Source organism: Falco punctatus, assembly GCF_963210335.1.
Source record: "Falco punctatus genome assembly, chromosome: 15".
Classification (NCBI taxonomy): Eukaryota; Metazoa; Chordata; class Aves; order Falconiformes; family Falconidae; genus Falco; species Falco punctatus.
The window spans coordinates 12,922,742-12,942,053 of record NC_137595.1 but is presented as its reverse complement, the minus strand read 5'-3'; the positions used below and the strand labels follow the sequence as shown (position 1 = coordinate 12,942,053).

At 38.8% G+C, this 19,312-nt stretch overlaps 1 long non-coding RNA gene across 2 annotated transcripts in view; it reads right to left on the bottom strand.

Moving 5' to 3' along the window:
* Positions 1-19,312, bottom strand: part of LOC308053772 — a 91,831-nt gene that overhangs the window by 39,014 nt on the left and 33,505 nt on the right. Inside the window, exon 2 of one of the 2 annotated variants that reach the window (XR_013923793.1) lies at positions 1-19,312. This exon is cut by the window's left edge and continues 13,567 nt beyond it. This is a non-coding gene — a long non-coding RNA (uncharacterized lncRNA). The other variant, XR_013923794.1, reaches the window with a different exon arrangement.

Below are 19,312 nucleotides of genomic sequence, written 5' to 3'. Positions count from 1 at the left end.
GTGATATATGATCATTGGTTGTCATTAGCAGGCTTCACTCATGCTGTCAGATCATGTCAGAGGAGGGTGCAAAATAAAGGAAATGTGCAGACTCAGTTCACGTAAATGATGCACCACGTCTCTGTCAAGGGTGGGTGCAAATGCAGCTGTTCCATTTGTTTCTTGAAAACCTTTATAAAATACCAATATTTCTGTGATTAAATCCAGTGAACAGAAGTATTGAACATAAAGCGATTATAAGAACACAGCTGAACCCAGCCGAAGCAAATTAATTGGAATGCCAGCAGATTCAAGACAGAAGTACTCACCTAAATCTATACAACTGGTCATTATCTACAGATTAGAATGAAACTGGTTTATCTTTCACCAGGCAGTGGTGGAAAAAGGCAACATTTCCGTGGGTTATGCTTCACTCATTTTGTGGCATGAACTAGCAAATTCCATTCCCAGTATTCAAAATATCCTTGTTTGGCTTATGCAAATTACCCTGGAAGGCTAGTACCCCAGACAGCTGTATTTTAGGTGAAAACAGCTGATATTATGTTATGTGAGACAGGCTTATTCCACACAAAAGGTTTTGAATATTCTTAAAATACAGGCATTGCTGTCTCCTTAAAATTTACACAGTGACTTTCAGAAGTTTTATGAAACAGTGAAAGGACTATTGATTTCTGCTGTAATTTGTAATTACAAATATTGTAATTTGTAAATTAGAATAACAATAACAACAGTCTAAAATTTCTTTTGTCTTTATAACAGATTATTTCAATGGAAGTTGAATCCATTCAACTAACAGAACTACATTTAAAGGGACTGCATGTTGGCATATGGATAGTGAGACAGAAGACAGAGGCTATTCTTAAAGTCTTCCCTGACCCAGGTACACTTTGAAAATAATAAAGATATGATGATTTCGTCTTGGACCAGCTGATATTTTCACAGAAACACAGACACATTTTGGACACATGAATTATTGCCAGGTCTGAAATAGAAACAGCTATCCAAACCGATGAAGGGCTTATGTGCCAGAAGATGGCCAGCCTTTTTCAACCCATTACATGCTACTTTGTACCTTTATTTGCACCCCTTTTCTACCCTTAGATCATCATAAACAACTCTGTTATAATAGTTTACCTTTGTACTGATGTGGCATCTCAGACATCTAATGAATAAACAGCAGAATACTTGATATATTTACATGAGTTTTCAGGATTATGCAGAACATCTTTTTTCTTTTTCTTTCTTTTTTTTTTTTTTTGTTGTTGTTTTTCCTTTGGAAGGGAGGAGACAGGAAATAAACATTTCCAACATGTCATGTTTGGAAAAAGAATATTCCAAATGTAACCCAAGCATTGCTGGTCCAGTACTGTCTTCCTCAGTTTGCCAAGAGACAAACAATGCAGACAATCCCACGTTAGCTCTGCCAGTGCTCAGCCTGGCGGATCATGACCCAGCTTCAGCCTGGAAACCGTGCAGCCACATCATTGTGGCTCTCTGCCCACTGAATTTAGCATGGCTTATTAATTCAGACACAGCGCTGTACTGTGCTATGCACAGCGGTTGGTGGGCTCCCAAATCAATGTTAACAAGCAGCATGAATCTGTCCATAACCATCTCTGTAGTCACACCTGGAGCATAACAATGTGACTGAGAGCAGCACTAGGTCACAGCACAGTTTAACTTAGCTCAGTACCTTGCCTCCAACGGTGGCTAACTGAGATTGTAAGGGAAGAGGACAGGAGTGGGGCAAGCATATACAACATATCCCTCATAAATGCTCACACCTGCAAGGATATGAACTCTTCAACACCTATTAATCCACCCACTAGTGCCATTTCAAATGACTGATTTATTATTGCTCAGATGGGGTGCTTCAGCAGATACAAACTGGTGTCATTGTGGAAGACTGATTTTTTTCTATAAGCAGCTGTAAAGTTATTAACATACTAAAGGAACTAAAGGCAAGTGCCAGTTGTTTGTTTGTTTTTCCGACAAAGAGATGAAGCTTGAAATAATTACACTAAAACATACCTCCTGGATGTATATTGACTTCAGACTTTTGCATTAAGGACTTGTCTGTGGGGAGGAAAAAGTCTTCATAGTATGTTCTGGCATCCTGGTCTTCATTAAGACAGTATGCACTCCTTTTAAAGGGCAGCACATATCTGAAAAATCCAAAGCAGTTAATCACTCCGCTCTGAGAAAATCTTTCTAGAGTTTAGTCTCTGATTAATTAAACTAGTATAGACAGAAAAATAACAACAAACCTTTAAGCTGTGACCTATACATAAGGAAATAATCAATGTTAAAAAAGAAATTACATTTTTACATGTTAGCCACCAGAATAAAAAAACCCAAAGCCTAGAAATGAGGAATAAACTGTCTGTAGCTCAAATTGTATAAAGCATCATGCGTTTGCCTTATTCACGATATATGACATACCTACTTCTTACGTAGTTAAGTGCTTTTCAAAGCTATTCAAAAGGAGAAGTTGGCATGTGTACACCAAGACATATGGGGGACGATCTCTTGCCTGTGTTCACCACTTATATCAGAGACAAATCCTTGGACTGAATCAAAGTTTGCCCTATCATTCAATTCAGTGCTCTTTCCACAAAGTTACATGGTCCACTGTCCATTACCTTTTTAACAGGAAATATTGTGTAAGTTCCCGAAAATTTATAACATACTTGCCCACTAAAAAGGGTGTTTCACAAAGGCCAGGTATCGTGCACAGCTCAGAGTAGCTACCTAGGACTTCCACATTGCTGCAGCTGGGATGCGCTGGTTCAGCTGCACGTGAACCTCTTGTAGCATTGCTCACATGGAGTAAAGGTTGCTCTGTGAATAACAGCCAGGCCAGTCTCTCATGTGTCTCTAATTTCTGCAGATTAATTGGGTGAATGCCAGTGAAGAATCAGTAAGCCTAGTCTGGTAGAGAGTCAGTGAAAGCAATTCAGATGAAAAATGTATCTGTGTCTTTTTAAAATCAGCTAAAATTTGTTGCTAGACATTTCATTTTACTCAGCTGTGAGCAGTAAGGTGGTAAATATTATCTTAATTCATATCGACAGAGCTCTTCGTCCTCTGTCATACTCAGCTGCGGTTGCTGAGCCTTTCGTGGAGCCAGGCCCTGCAATCTGCAGTCAGATGGGTAACTACAGGGAACGGCTGCCTGGCTTTCAAGGATAGAGAATATCCAAAAGCTTAAATAAACCATCCTAATCACCAGAGGCTGGGGGAACACAACAGACCAGTTAACTAAGCTTGGATTATCTCTGCTGTTTAGTTCTTACTCCATACTCGCTGGGCCTCAACTTTAATCTGATCCATGTGCAATGGAACAGAAACAAGGATCACATCCAGATGTGCACATCAGCAGATACCATAAGCATCTAACACATTTAGGTGTTTCTTTCCACAGCATGGCGCTATCATACAGCCTGATAAATGCCTCTGCCTTTTCCTGTCTTCATGCAAACCCACCACGTGCCCCATTTGGAAAGGGAAGAGCAGCCAAGACAGTAGTGATTTCACCCACCTGTGATTGTCCATGGTCTGGCAGAGATGGAGCTGAGGTTCCTGCCCATTCATCCCCCCATTCCTGCACTCTTCTATTGCCCCATGCCTCTGTGCCACTGCTTATGCTCAAGAAAACAAATACAGGGGAATTCCTTATCCCATTACAAGGATGCGCAGTAACAGAAGTTCTCTATGAAAGATAACAGCTGTTCTTTCTCGCCTGCTCCACAACAATGCTGTCAGATATCCCCAATAAATGTTCTTTATTCTTGTTCATGCCAAAGCTCACACTGCACAAACATTAGTTGTGTGGATGGGAACTGACATAACCATTCAAGTCAAACTACAGCGGCAAATCTTTCAGTGCTTCTGGGTTCGGCAATTGGTAAGTATAAATCTAGAGCTTTTGGTGATACCTCTTTTAGCCGTCTGTTCTGCAAGGGCAGACTCAAATTTATGGAGACATCCAAAGTGCATTTTGTGAAAAGAGGGAAGTATGAGCATGACCTCACCATTTGATAAATGCTCACAAACCTTTCTCCCTTTGGTATTTTGCACTTCTTACCTTTTTGGGCTAAGACAAAAACTGTTAACTACACACCTGCTTCCCTGTTGCTTTCTTGATTTGGTTGTCCTTATCAAACATGAAAATGGAAAGTAAATTCAATCTGCTTATCTTGTTGACATTTAGACTGCATTAGAGAAAACTTTATGTGATAGTGAGTATACCAGCCCCATAGACACTGTCTATATCTATCTGCAGGCTGAGCAGAAATAACCCAAAGTATCAAAGACAACTAGCAGTCACAGTAGCATTGGACAGTTACTCCACAGCGAATACTTCATTCAGTACATATTTTCCAGTTTATATTTCCTGCTTCTATTTGTGCTTAGGAAACGTTTTCCCTTCAAATATCTGGCATTTGTCCTTTTGTACAATATATATTCATCACCTTGGGTGGCTTGCAGCATTTCTTCCAGCATGCCTTTGTAAAGTATTGGACCCAAAATGAAGTCACATGCATTCCCCTCTACAAGCAGCCTCTTTTTACTCAGCTGTATCTGCTATACACAATTTTTTAAAATAATTCTTGGCAGAAGTTTATTCCAAATTTCATATACTTCTGATCCTGTATGTAATGTGTCTTCTATGCACTTATCTATCTTTTCTGGTCTTGATCGTGAAAGCTCAAAGTAAAAGACTACATAGAAAGAAAAAAATTCTGTACACTTCTTTTAAAAATCAAAAAAATTAGCTTTGACTCTTCATACACAAAATCACATGGAGAACCAGGCAGCAAAACGATCCTGTTTAGCTGCATTAATCCTAGGAAAAAGTCAAAGCAGGTAGTTCCTACACCAGGAACAAATAAAGGAAAGGTTTTGTACTCTTTCCTCGCCTATTTTGCATCCACTGTATAGTCATGAAAGCTATAAGAACATTCAGAGTAGGGTATAAACTACACTTCTGCTTGAGACTTTTGTGAAGAGAGGCCAGGCTCTGAGGCTGCGTACTGGAGGTACCTTCCGCACACCAGAGAGAGGAGTTCCCTTCTTTTGCACCACAGGGAATGTCCTGGCTTTGTCTTTTATTTTGGTACCTTCAGAAGCTACATGCGATCTCTCAGTGCCACAGTGCCATTTAGGATCTGAAATTTCAAAGTTATTTCTTTTTCTAAAAAACAAAGAGATGAGGATATCTAATCTGTTCAGATTCTGCTCATTGAAAAAACAATGGCTTTTTCAACATGGATCTTTCAAAAAAAAGTCCAAAAATCTAACAAACCAAAAAAGACAAAAGCTCTGTGTAATAAACTATGAAACAGAAATGTAATTTTGTCAAATAATCCATATTTTCCTGTTTCCAGGAATCCTGTTAAATGGACTTGTTTTATTGATTTGATCTGTGGTGATAGAACAGATTTCAGCAATGTGAAACGGCTGTTATGTGGGAAGTATAATCTTATCTCTAGAAAAACAAAGGCTCCCTGTCTCCAAAACTGTCTAATCGACATTTTTCATGGCTTGGCCTTCATTCTGTAATACTACCAGCAGTAATGTTGTCCTGTTCCTAAAATAAAAATTTAAAAAATACCTTATTATTTTATAAAAATGTTATTAACTTTTCATTTTAATTTCCAAAATCACGCCAGAACACGAAATGACAGCTACAAATAAATTAAACCAATGAATACATCAAAATGGCAGATCTGCATTTCTTTATTTACAGGCTGAACAATCACATTGTGCATGTGGATGGGGGGTGGGGTGGGGCGAGTGGATATGTATATACAAACACACACACAAAGGCAGATATACATACACAGCATACTGAAGGTTGGAGTAATGCCTCCATTTTACCTAGAAAAAGATCAATATTCTATAAATTACTTTTTATGTATTTGTGTACAGCAATACATCACAAATAGAAATAACTGATTTACGCATTGTAAAATACAACTACGTTTTGAGGTTACAAGTCTGGCAAGCATATATTCTACATCCAAAGTAGTTTTGTCTAAGGTTTCCTGACATGTATCTATCAGAAAATTACCTTTTGTATTCTGCCTCTCAGCACGATAGTTTAGATTTCAGCAGAGGACAACTGGAGGACATTACATTAGAAATTACTCTATTATGCCAGCTTCTAAAACAAATGGAAACACTGAATTACAGTATATGGTACTAAAAAGGAACATTTCACTAGCATGTACTTGTCCAAAAAAAAATTGCGAATGTCAAATCTTTAGCCACAAGGACACCCAAGACATAAAGGAATTAAACAGATGTTCTACACGCTGAGCAGTGAAACACGGCAATGCTAGATTCTTATCTGTTCCTCAAATGAAATGCCTTTCCTATTTGGTCCTTTTATTCTGCCAGCTCCCATTTCCACACTGCCACAAACATATGAGTTGACTTGTACATACATGTCTAACTGGGTGAGCTCAGAGCGCTTGGTATGCCAGCAGTCCCTTCGGCCACACAGGACTGACAGGACACAAAGGGCATTGAGCTCCACTTGCACTGAAGCTGGCAAGAGTAACTATCTATAAACCTTTGAAAGTCTGGGGCAAATGACTTCTAAACTTTCCTTAAGTTCCTCCACAACCAACGGTGACCTCATCCTGGAATGCCTCATTCAAGACAAATGTTTCAGCAGGTCTTGCAGTGTTGACTACCCTGCTTGGAGCAGACAGGCTGGTTTTATTTGTTCAGGCAAAAGTACAATAGTAAGCTTAACAGCTTCTTTCTCTTGTCTTCACCCCCACTTGGAACAACACTACTGCAACATGATCTAGCAATGTTTTTCAGTTGTGTTGCATTTCCAGCAGTTCTCCATTGCTTTCAGCCTCAGGATAAAAAGCCCAAGGTACTTCTATGTCAAAACCTTGGCGGTGCAAGTGGATGTGCAAGATGCAAGACTTGAAGACGCAGAAGATGCAACACAGTGAATCTCTTCACTCAACTACTTCTGAAGCTCCAGTGACTAGAAAGCCTCACTCCACAGAACTTTAACATTCATGTGAATTAGTGTAATTATTGTCTCTCATCATCTCTTCTGTTGTGGGAGTCTGGAATGGATCGTACTAACTTGGTATATACAGTTGCACTAGTGTCTCTCTGAATCTTTCTATATGAACTTAACAACAATACGAAAAAACCTCCTCTTTGATTAATTTTGTTGTATGTGATGCAAAGGTTTAAAGCAGATATTAAGCAAATTTCAAAATTCCTGTGTTTTAATGAATCACAGACTGAGATAAAGCAGCTTCTTTCCCCACCTAAATTATACCTTGAGTTCTGCAGAAGTTTGTCTACTAGGATATCCTGTCCAATTAGTCAGAAATGTGTAAGTGGAGCCAACAGAACTAAACCTTGATGAAGGGGAAATATATGTGGTAAAATGTCTCAGATTATCAGACAATTAAGTGATTTCACTGGCTGACAAGAAACAGAACTTTGAGGGGGGTATTCCACAGTTATTTTCAACAAGTGATGAAATAGTTATAAATATAAAATACTATATAGACAGGACAAAATGCTTTTTATTTAATGGTTAGCCACAAAGTAAGTCTGTCTGCAGAGTACACTTCAGGCAGATAACAGCAAACACTCTTCATGTTTCAAAAAGCCCATAGTTCCACTAACCTAACGCTGAGATGGTATATGCTGCATCTCAGCAGGAATGGAATGGCTTGAAGTTAAGGACCTGCATGTAAATCTCCAAGTATGTATCAGGGGAACTACAATTTAGGCAAAGAAACATCTGACTTTTTTGTTACACATCCATTTTGCTATTGGATTCTGAAAAGGAGTTTCCTAATCTGCTTCATTTTTCATAAACAGCTAAGGCTCCCTGAATCTTTTAATCAAATAGATTTCCGTAATCATGATATTCTGAGGCTCTGCCACATAGGAAAGTAATTCTTAGTGCCTTGGTTTTTCTGCACATAGATTACAATCTTGTAAGAGGTTCAAGCATCTTTTCTAACAAAGTCAGCAGTGCAGTTCAGTTATAAATCTCTAGTCCCTGCTAAACTTTTGTTGAGATAACAGTTAGTAAAGACTTATCCTCTGAGATTAAGATTGTTTTGGCATGTATTTACCTATGTCACACAAAACAAACTATGCATCTGAGATGGACAGCTGGCTGCCTGCCACCCATGAATAGAAAAGGTCAGCTAACTCTTATGGCTTATAGAAGGGATAGATACAGAGCAAAAGCAGAGCTTTGTTCTGTGATTTCTAGCATACATGTGAAATCACCAAGAGGAAGCCGGGGCTAGGATCAGCTGGGGGCTAGCATGCACAGCTCCTCTAAGCTCCTTGTAATCATTGGGATCTGCATTATGTATGCAGCAACCTGACATCTTTGCTAAGAAAATTCCTCCTTTACTAATTGCTGCAGGCCAGATATAATAATGAATTCAAGTCACCTGAGCTAGGCACAGCTTTATGTCTGTTGTAGGTTCTCAGACTGAGGTGCAGCAAATTCCATTAGGCACTGAGTTACCTTTCACATGGAGAGTTAAACTCCTCAAGCATCCAAAATCCAAAAGTTGGATGTTGTTGGAATTTAGTAAATAAAGAAAGGCTCTTGACAAAAGTGACTGGACAGAAGGTAAGACAGGAGAATAAGGCCTTCATGCAGCGCTACAACAAATAGTACCTTCTCTTTGGAAGCTCTGCCTGTCCTGCCCAATGGGCAAGAACATACATTTTTCTTTCAAAACATCAAGCAAACCTTACTAAATATAGATCTGTCCTGAGAAGCCATAGTTTTAAATATTCCAGACAAACAAGGTAAACAAATTCAAATCTCCCATTGGTTGGACAAATCCTCTAGCCCTTACACCAGTACCTGGAAGAAGAGCAGCAGTTCTTCCTTAGGGTGCAAATTAAAGAATGAGCAGCAGGAGCTCAAGTCTTCGACCCTTTACTAGGAGCATTCTGAGAAGCCCACCAGGAAACCTCCAAGAGGATTTACAGCAAGACACTGAGTTTCTGGCTAATCAGCCCCAAGAAATATGAAGTAGTTCTTGGCATGACTGTAGGCATATTACGGACTTAATGGAAAGGTGCTTTAGGCATCTGCAGAGTCAGTTACACCACAGTGTACAGGGCCATGTTTTTGGAATTAAATACACTGATTCTGCCAGAGTCTCTTTGTGGATCTGGCTTAGTCTCCTCTGCACAAAATAGGATAGATGTTGCCATACTGCTGGCTTGGCCAGAGTATTGAAGTGGAGCTTACATTTTAACTAACATTTTTATTCACCAAACTGTGATTCTCAATCTCATAGCATGTGATAAAACAGAATTTTAAAAAGTATCTAATGAATACCATTGAGTTAAATGTAATAATTAAAATAATTAGCATATTATTTACTGCAACTGATTATAAACTTCATTATTTTCTACAGTCTGTATCAGTGTTTCAGTCGCTCATAAGCATAGTCAGGTAGGCTAATTTGACAACATCTTTGCTGTTTTGTTTCACTCATAGCAATTAACCTCTCAACATTCCTCTTACGTAGTTAATGCACATCTAAAGTGTCCAACATGCACTATGTCCCCAAAGTGCTATGTTGCTTCAGCTTGGCCACTGGCCAACTTTTTAACATCCACCTTTACCTTTCGCTTAGCATTTCTGATTGCTACTGCAAGAGAGAAAAGATAGTAAACAACACCTGGGAGAACTAAAAAAAAAGTGACATTGCATAGCCCACCTGGGGATATTTACAAAGGTGTCAAAAATCATACAGTTTTGAAAATTGTCCATGGAAAATATAGCCCAGCAAAACTTTTGAAAACCTTGACCTTTTATGTTCTTTAGGAATTGCTATTAAATTATTTCAGTTCTATCTTACATTCTATGCTGTAAAAAAAGGATAGTCTATTCACCAGATTAAATACTTTATTAGTCAAAAAGCAGTCTAATCCAAAACCCATGTCAAGGCTAAAGGAAACCTTTTTAATTATTTCACTAGTCTTTGGATCAAGTTCACTTACTTTCAGGAGGATTTTAAAATTGAAATGGATTATTTCTCTTTGCCCAGAGGTAGGTTACATGAGAATGAAGCACAGCATGATAACTGATTACTAGAGCAGTCTAGGAGTGAAATATGAAGTGTTAGCTGGATTAGTTGATGAGTTCTTTATTGCTTCTTTTTTATATGAATAAAAAAAGATTTCTCTGTAAAATTATATCCAGTTGGATTTTATAAATTATAATGGTGACAAAAGTTTTTGGTGATCTCGGATGCCTTAATCATCTGCTGATTAGTCAGGGAATAATTATGTTAAATAAAATAATCTAGTAATAAAAGAAATCAGCCTTCCATTCCCCTCAGACTCTACTCCCTACCACACTAGCTTTGCTCCTATGAAGCTTCACCCATCATCAGAGTCCAGGAAGAAAGAAAGGACCTGCTGATTCCTCTAAAAGTTCAAGGCCTTTCCTGTTCCGAAGTTTGAGTACTCAGGGATTTACTACTGAAGCTATTACAAAGCAAAAGAGTTTTTATACATTTGAACTGCAATTTAGTATTTTGCTCAGAGGTTTCACTGAAAAGAATCTCTTTCACCTCCCCAAATGTACCACATCATACCCTCCTCTCAGGATGATGCAATTTGACAGGTGCCACTATAATATGTTTCCTAGACCAGTTCATCTTGGTGCACAATGACACGAGGGGAAGAAAATCACCAGAAAACAGGATCTAAATCATTCTGCATTCCTGTCTAAGAATCAGTGTAAATGAATAATTACGAGGACACACAGAGTAAGAAATGTGCTTATAAACCCAACATTCACAAGCGGTATGCCTCACCTGTGGACAGCACATGACCTTCAGAATGATGTCTATGCTCTTCCCAAGTACAAGCAGTAACTCTGTAAAGAAACCCACATAAAAATACACACTTAGACTTCAATCCCGTGTCAGCCTCACTGGCACTGAGGACAAAGTTTGGGAGCACAGACCTGTAATGGGTCAGATATCCACTACTGAAAATAAGCAAGTGAACATGTTGCAGGTCATTATTAATAAAGTATGCAGAATTATAGGCATGCAACATATAAACTCTTAGATGCTACCTAAAATTGAGAAATTGACAGTCTAGGAAAAATCTGTGTTTTGAGTGAAGATCTACAAGAGCCTGAATACCATCGGTTGCACTACTTCCACCTCCATTCTGCACAAAGTTGCCAATGGATTAACTTCCAGGAGCAGTGAGCATGGTAAACATTCATCAAAGACCGTGCAGTGCTATAGATTTTAAGGAACTCATAAATTCAAGACCACAGGGAACTACTATGGTTATATTTGAATTCCTTCTGAAGAGACCATGTCATTTCACCTAGCCACACCTGCACCAAAGAAAATTCTCTGCTTTATATTGAAGCTAGAGACCTTAAACACTAAAACCAAGGCTCTCATACTGAGATTTTTATACCAAGAAATGTGAAGGCTCCACATTTTTCAGCATGGTTTCATTTTTCATGGGGGAAAAGATAAACTTTCAAATTGAGAGGAAAATCTGCAAACCTACCCCTACAGCAATAATTAACAACCTTATGTTCTATAACATGGGAAAGGAAAGAGATATCAGAATCTAATTCCACAACAAAATACAATGCAGGGTTATAGAAAATAAGGATTCTCAGAATCAATTTTAGACGAACATAGGTCTTCTAGACTTAGTTAATGAACTTATTTTGCATTATTTGTAATTATTTTTAAGAAGCTGCCCCAGGGTTACTTTCCCTCCTCATTCTTGTTTCTCTTCCTTAAAGAGAATTTTGGGTGTTTTTTAAGGCAAAAATAGCAGCAACCGCCAGATCTGTCATCCTGTTATGCCCTCACAGGAACAAACCTATATATCCTACTATGTGCCATTAATCATAAATCTGAGTAGCTGAAGATCAGTTTGCTATGACAGAATGCACTGAACAGGGCAATTTGTGTGTGTGTGGGGGGGTATGTGTATGTGAGTATAAAAATATATATACACACATATATAGGTATGGGGCCAAGATAGTTCTAGACACTAAACATTTATTCTCTGAGGAGGAATAAATTTGAGTATGACCTTTCATTTTCATCTGGCCTTTCAAAAGACATGATTAAACTCTATCTCCTGGCACTGTAATTGATTTTTCCCAAAGGACCATTTATCAGAGAATAAACTGGGTTTAGACCTTGAAGTGTATATTTTGTGGCTTTTACATATCAATTGGTATTTTAAGAGAAGCCCTCCATTCCAAAAGCACTTCTGAGAATACTGCAGAAAAAAAAAAAAAAAAAAACCTCAGCCAGAGTCCCTGGCTTTTTGTCAATACACCATTCCAGCAGAGCTTGTCAGCTGAAAGATTAACTCTTGAGAAGAGCTAGATTCAACTAACAAGCAGAATTAGATACTACTAACAAGTTATCTCAACAAAGAAGAGGCCCAAGATGATCTCGTTTAAATCAGTGCGCAAGAAGATGACAGTTCATGTAAAGTTTGGGCTTTAACAACAAAGGCACAAACCCTCCTTCCCCTTTGTCAGAGCAGGTGGAGACACTTCACAGCATCCTACCAAGCTCACTGGTGCATGGAAACCTTTTATTTCCCTCCAACACACAGTACCATAACATGAAGGCATATACAGCCATATTCCAGTTAAAAGTCTATAATAGCACAAAAATCAAAAGTTTGATTTTAATTGATGTCTGGGGATTACCATGCACACCAACCTGGTCTGAAGACACACCTGTTCTTAGCTTCATGTGAGTAACTCCCCGAAAGAGCTGTGGATTCCTTATGTTTGGTTACAGACATCCTGTTTAGGGACAGGAAAAAATGTTCATATATTCCAACTTTGAGCCAGAATTCCTTAACTCTGAATGTTTTCATTAATTCATTTTAACACTGTTTTTAAACAGGGTACTTACAGTAGTGGGAATCACATCATTTTCATCAAGCAGTCCAATGCTACAATGTATAGAATCAGACACAGGATTCACTAGTCCTAAAAACAAGACTTAGTACTCTAAATGCATTAAGAATAACTCCACTGTTGCAACTACAAAGTAATTTAAGTTAACCAGAAAGTAATTACCTGTGCAGTGCAGCAGAGGTAAAGTGATATCTAGATTTAAAATTAGTGTTAATTGAATTATACATCTGCTGTGGGAAAAAATAACTCCCTTAAACTCAAATTACGTTCTCCCAAATGTCATTATACATAACACAGTTGCGTATTCTCAGACAATCATAAGACAAATATTATTTCATCAGAAGGTAGAGCTACTAGGAATATTTACGGTAATGAAATACAAGAACATACAGATAGACAAAAGACTGGGCGATGAATACTACCCCTCTGTAGTGACCGTTCCTTGATTCCAAGACTAATAAGAGGACTCAGGAAGGGAGCCAACATGACATTTGAGCACATCCTTAGCCCTGAGCTTGTGAGTTGTCTCTGCGTCATCATGCTTAAGAGTTTGACAAAGCCAGGCATTGTAGAAGCGGTAGATCCTTTTTTGGAGATAAGTGATATCAAGCTGTCTGTGTTATAAACCATTGAATTAAGAAACTTTCAGGGCGATAATAAATACACCTTTAGTATCTGATCCTCTCTCTTGGAGAGGGCTACTTAAGTCCATTGACTTCATGTCATGCCTGGACTCCAGGTCAGCACCAATGGTTGCCTGTCAGGAGATACTTGTAGCTTCTCGCAATCCTCTCAGATTCATTGTCATGCAAACAGTAGGACAAATTTGGAGTGCAGAAGGAAAGATATAATGCAGACGGATTTGCAGAGGTGTGTAGCACACCAGATTAGGGAACATTCCATTGTTAAATAACACTTCAGTTTCCTCAAGCCGATCTCACAGCAGTGCCAGCGTTGGTACGCTCATTAACAGGAGGAAAAGCCAAGCTGCTGAAGTAGAAGCGACCCACTGATGGGATCCGCAGCCATCTGGAGGCAAAACCTGGAGCAAGGCCTGTGTAAGAATGCAATAAACTATACTGAATTTCTGACAAGTGCACTAAAGGGGGAAGGTTATAAACTGAGGAGAAAATCCCAAAAGACTCTACTTATGGAACAACATTAGTCTGAGGCAGGTTAGTTCTAAAACCACATAGTAACTGAGATGAAAAACGTACTTTAAAACTTGCTTTGCTTTCCAAATGAATGATGAGTAAAATTTACTGCACATAGGAAAGGGTTACTTTACTGGGTACACTGGCCTGCCACTGTACACTTGTAGGGGCCCTTACACCCTGTTCAGAGTTGAGGACAGCTCTGATTTAGCAGTCACCAACTGGCAGTAGGGACTGCTACGCCAGAGCTGATTCTCAAGCACAAACAGTTGTGCGGATTAACTAATTGAGGTTAACTTTTTTTCCTAACTCAATATGCAAAAAGCTCTATCTTGCCTGGATTCAGCCAGGAGATATCATGACAACACCTACTGCAGTAACTGCCCGGTATCCTACTTAAAATATATTTTTATAATTATGTTCATAAAACACGAACGAAAGATCAGAAACATATAAAACGTTGGGGATGAGTAGGGTTTTCAGGATCTAGGAATATTTTGTTGACACTAAAATCAAGCAAAAGGAATTAATTGGGTGGAAGATAGGATGACAAGATGCTTCAATCCCTAGAGATGTACAAATAAATTTGAAAGAATGTTAAAAAAATACTGATTTGAAGGCAATGTTTTTTAGGAGACCCGTGTTCCAAGAAGTCCAAACCTTAACTCTTCCTCCATCTAGCACAGTAATTTACAGGGTTACTTGAGAATTAATGTGAAGATCTTTTTTTTTAGAAAAGTCAATATTTCAACATAAAGACTTTTCATCTAACTATAGCAGAACTGGATCTTTAGTATAATTAAATGTTCCTGATCAAAGGAAAACATAAAACCCCATCTTCAAAGTCAGAATTATAAGAGGTTTTCAGTAATGTGCACCATATCTTTCTAGTCTGGATGAGAACAGCAGTTTTGACTAGGTACTCCGTGGCCTATTACATAAAACAAACTGACATCAACTATTTTTCCAAAGAAGGAAGTACACTTCAAACCATGTCTTCACAGATGTTTGTATCACTATTCTCACTATGCACAGCCACCAAAACAGAATATGAAATAATTGCCAGAAAATTAAAAATTACTGTAGAAGTATGACAGAAGCACTGACAGGATACAACACTGTGAATCTCACACTTGCAGTGCAGTAAGGAACTCAGAAGAAATAGGATATGATCAGTAACTACTCTATATTGAGGTTGGATTATGAGTGAATTGAGGTTGTTCATTCTAACAGGTGTGCTAAATTCAGCGAGTACAAGTATGCAAAACTATACTACTTCTTAGAGAAAAAATTAACCAGATTGCAAATCTGATGGGAGAGAGAGTAATGTCTAAAAAGAGGACCACATATTCAGTTCAGGTTAGTTGAGTCCTGACAGATCCAGTGCAGCTGTGTTGATTTATACCAGCTGAGCATCAGCCTAGCATATCATCTAAAACAGGACCTTGAATCTCTGCAGAGAGCCACCAGCATTTCAAGACTGACGACAGGTTTTCTACACCTCAAAGCAGGCATTCCTGAGAGTATAGGCACTAGATGATACTAGAGACCTTGAAATACAAGGGACAGGATGAAGCCAAAGGCCTCCAGCATCTAAATACAAATGGTCAATTACTAAAAGAATGTAACCCTGGGAGTTGGCTAGAACTGTTTTTAGGACACAACAAAGAGGGGAAAAAAAAAGTGGTATCCAGCATATATAAAATGACTTATACAGTGAAAATGCAAATGTCATAACAAGAAAGCATAAATGTGAATCACAACCTTCGTAAGAACAGAAGTGAAGTATTCCAGCACTGTCCCCCAGGGTTAAGGGCACTACAACAGTTCAATGCAGCTGCTTATCTGCAGAAGGTTCTTGCACAACTTTGGTGGAGAAAATTGTGCTTTTTGATTTTCCAATTACCATATTTTCCTACTTCAGCTTTTCATATGTAGTGCATTATATTTATTTACTAAGTAATTAGGTAGAGTAAATTAGAATTTTAGAGAGTGGTGTGTGTATAGATACATGTGTTTTCTGCTCCAATCTTACCACATGACAACGTGATTAATATCAGCACACCAAGTAAGAGTAAACCTTATAAATATTTAATCTTTGTCCTTATAAATGCATTAATAAAGTAGCATTAATAGATGTAAGAATACTGCAACACTCCACCTCTCAGCCATTATTTTATATATATATATATATAGTAAAATCATATTGCATAAAATATTTTTAGAACATCTTGAAAAGAAAGCAAATAATGCTAGATAAAATGTGGAAACATTTAGAGCAGCTAGAAGCAACCTTATCATCTCATAGGATTGCCCTACATCAGAGGTCAGGAATCTGAACTCAATGATCTGTGAAGTTCTGCATGTGCAGACAATCTTTTATAAAGTTAGAATTTTAATTTAAAGTTCCCTTTTCTAATCCTCCACAGATTTTTATTTCCACTCTTAATTAGCATGCTGCAGTTCGACATGTGAGCAAGGACGTTTAGCTGGTGGGCTAAGGTGAGAACAGACTGCCACTGACAAAAGAATCCTGGACCACAGTAAGAAAAGCGTGTTTCAATTATTTAAGTGTAGAGATGTACAGCCAACATCTTCAGCAGTGTTATGACTTTTAACTCATTTTAGCTAAACTGGCTTCAAAGGCAGTTGTGCTTCTAAACACTTTTGTGCACCTGGGCTGTTCTCTGGGGCTGCAGTTGTCTCTACCAAGATCCTCAGCTGGTCAGCAGCAGGGAGCCGGTGTAGACGGCCCTGATCAGCCAGCAAACCTGTAGAACGTAACCAGCTGTTCTTCCTCCCTTATCCCAAAGGCAAACTGCCAGAAAAACCTTTCATTGTGTTTCTGAGCTGTTCGTTGCAGCCATTCAGTACCTGAGAACACCTTCTCGCCTTTCAAACTTAAAACCAGACTATCTTTCGTTAGCCTATTATCATTTGGCATATGTCATACTTCAGTGAAATTGGTTTAGTCTTACAGAGGCTGACGGCACACAGCAAGCCTGTTGATTGCAATACCAACATAAAGATGACAGCAATACAAGCAGGAATATCTCTAGAAGTTTGTTGGTGCTTGTTCTAAACGTTAAGACATGCAAGTTAGCTGTTCACTGCAGCATTTTGATATCTGATTTAAAAAAAAAATACTCTTCTGCATCAGATACTCTTCTCAGGAGAAACACACGGGGGCTGAGCAGGGGGTGGGAAACCTGCACACTTTGATACTAAGAAGTAGCAGGTAATGTTCAGCTGTTCATACTGCTCACTTGGTTTCACATTTCTGTATTTGCTTCCCCCCAATGACAGAGATTTTTCAGTGCTAGAGGATGTGATACACTGTTCTGCACTGCTGCACTCTGGATAGGGAGGAATGCTTTAGAACTATCGGCTAATGTCCGTAGGCAGCTGGGGAGCCATCCTTCCCTTTACAGAATCTTTGCACACAGATCCCCTTTGGGGAAGATATGTGGCACAACCCTCAAGGCTGCCAGCATGCATAACCCTCCTGTGATGGAAAATCAAAACACCAGTGTCCCCCAGCAAATATTATACGCTGCCTTAGTGTTCCAGACTCTGAAATTCAGCTTTAACTCCAACACCTACTCTCCCCTGAGCTGGCTTGATACAGCACTTGAGTCACAGAGAGGCAGGCAAAATGACCTTGTGAATAAGAATCTACTATTGCAAACTTTCTAGTTGGAAAAACTCCACTGCCATTTGCCTTCCAACCCAAATATCACTCCATGATTTCCCACAGTGGCTGAACTGGCGTCAAAGCTCTTGTCCAGGAGGCAATTTGGCCTGCACAAATTTAGTGGGACTCACCCATGTGGAGCAGGGAAGGGAACTGCCTTCAGGTGCTCGTGGTTCTTCTGGCACCATAAAGCCACAGCCAAGGAGATTATACCTCTGATCTCAAGAACTTGGTTCCTCACCTTATCTTACCTTCATTCTGTCTGCCATAAAATCATTATCCTCGCTATTGTGCTGAACCAAAAAATAACTACAGTAGGTATAGTGACTATATTGTCATTCTGCAAAATAAGAGTTAAATGTATCCCTCCTAGCAAGCATATGAATTTCTTGTGATGTGAAAAACAGAGAGGCAGGTAATATTGAAAGCATTAGGCACAACAAATGGCACTTTTTTAGAGGATTAAGTCTATTCTTCAAGTACGTTGTCACATGGGACTGAAGGTCAGTTAGCCAGAGGCCTAACTTTTTCAGAGATCAATTTCATACATATAACATCATTAAAATCCAATCAGGAAAGTAAAATATTTCAGCTATTCTGAACATATTCTATCCTGCATTTCAGATATTATTCATATCACTAGGGTAGCACTGTGGATTCGGTTTAGTTGATTACATTAAACCAACATTGTTTAAAAATTCAAAACACTGTAAAACCCTGCATGTTTCTGCTGCCTGTGTGAATAAGTTGGAGGTCACTGCAGTGGAATGACTGCTGAAGTTGACAGTTACGTCTGGAAACTGAAGATACTGTGCCGTGGTCTGCCTTTCATATCCTTGAGGAATACTTTGTAAAGCATACTTGATGCAAGTTAAGGAGATGAGGGATCATTTTTGTGTATGTGAATCTTGTTCTTGCAAGATCAGTCCTGCATGCCCAAGTTATTTTAGTGAAAAATTCTGCTTAACTGAACTTCTGTGGCATTGCAGCTGCACACAATGGAACTGTCCTTCAGGGAAGCTCCCAGTTAGGAGTAACCTCAACTGTCCTACAATACCAGGGCTGAGCAGAGAAAAAATTTGGCTTCTAATCACATGGTAGGCAGACCCAAATCTACTGTGTAAGTATCAGTTAAATCAAAGAGGACACATTTCTTATTGTCTGATGCAAAAATTCCTACAGAATTGCTGTCAGAGCCCCATCATTTTCTATTACATTGCTAAACCACCACCAAGATAAAAAGCACTTGAAAAATCGTGAAGGATGCAACATCCATCTGATAAATTTCTTACAGTTCTTATGAGGTGGGTTTGTTTTTTTTTTTTTTTCTCAGAACACAAATCAAATAAAAGGAGCACTGAAGTTAGAAAAGAACACTCACCTGGTTTTCTGATTTTCCAAAATCAGCAAAGCAGCTGCAACACCCTCGTTGAAAGAGGACAGTGAAAGGCCTGACCCAAATTCACGGAGTTTCTCCAGGGCTTAGACAAGGCC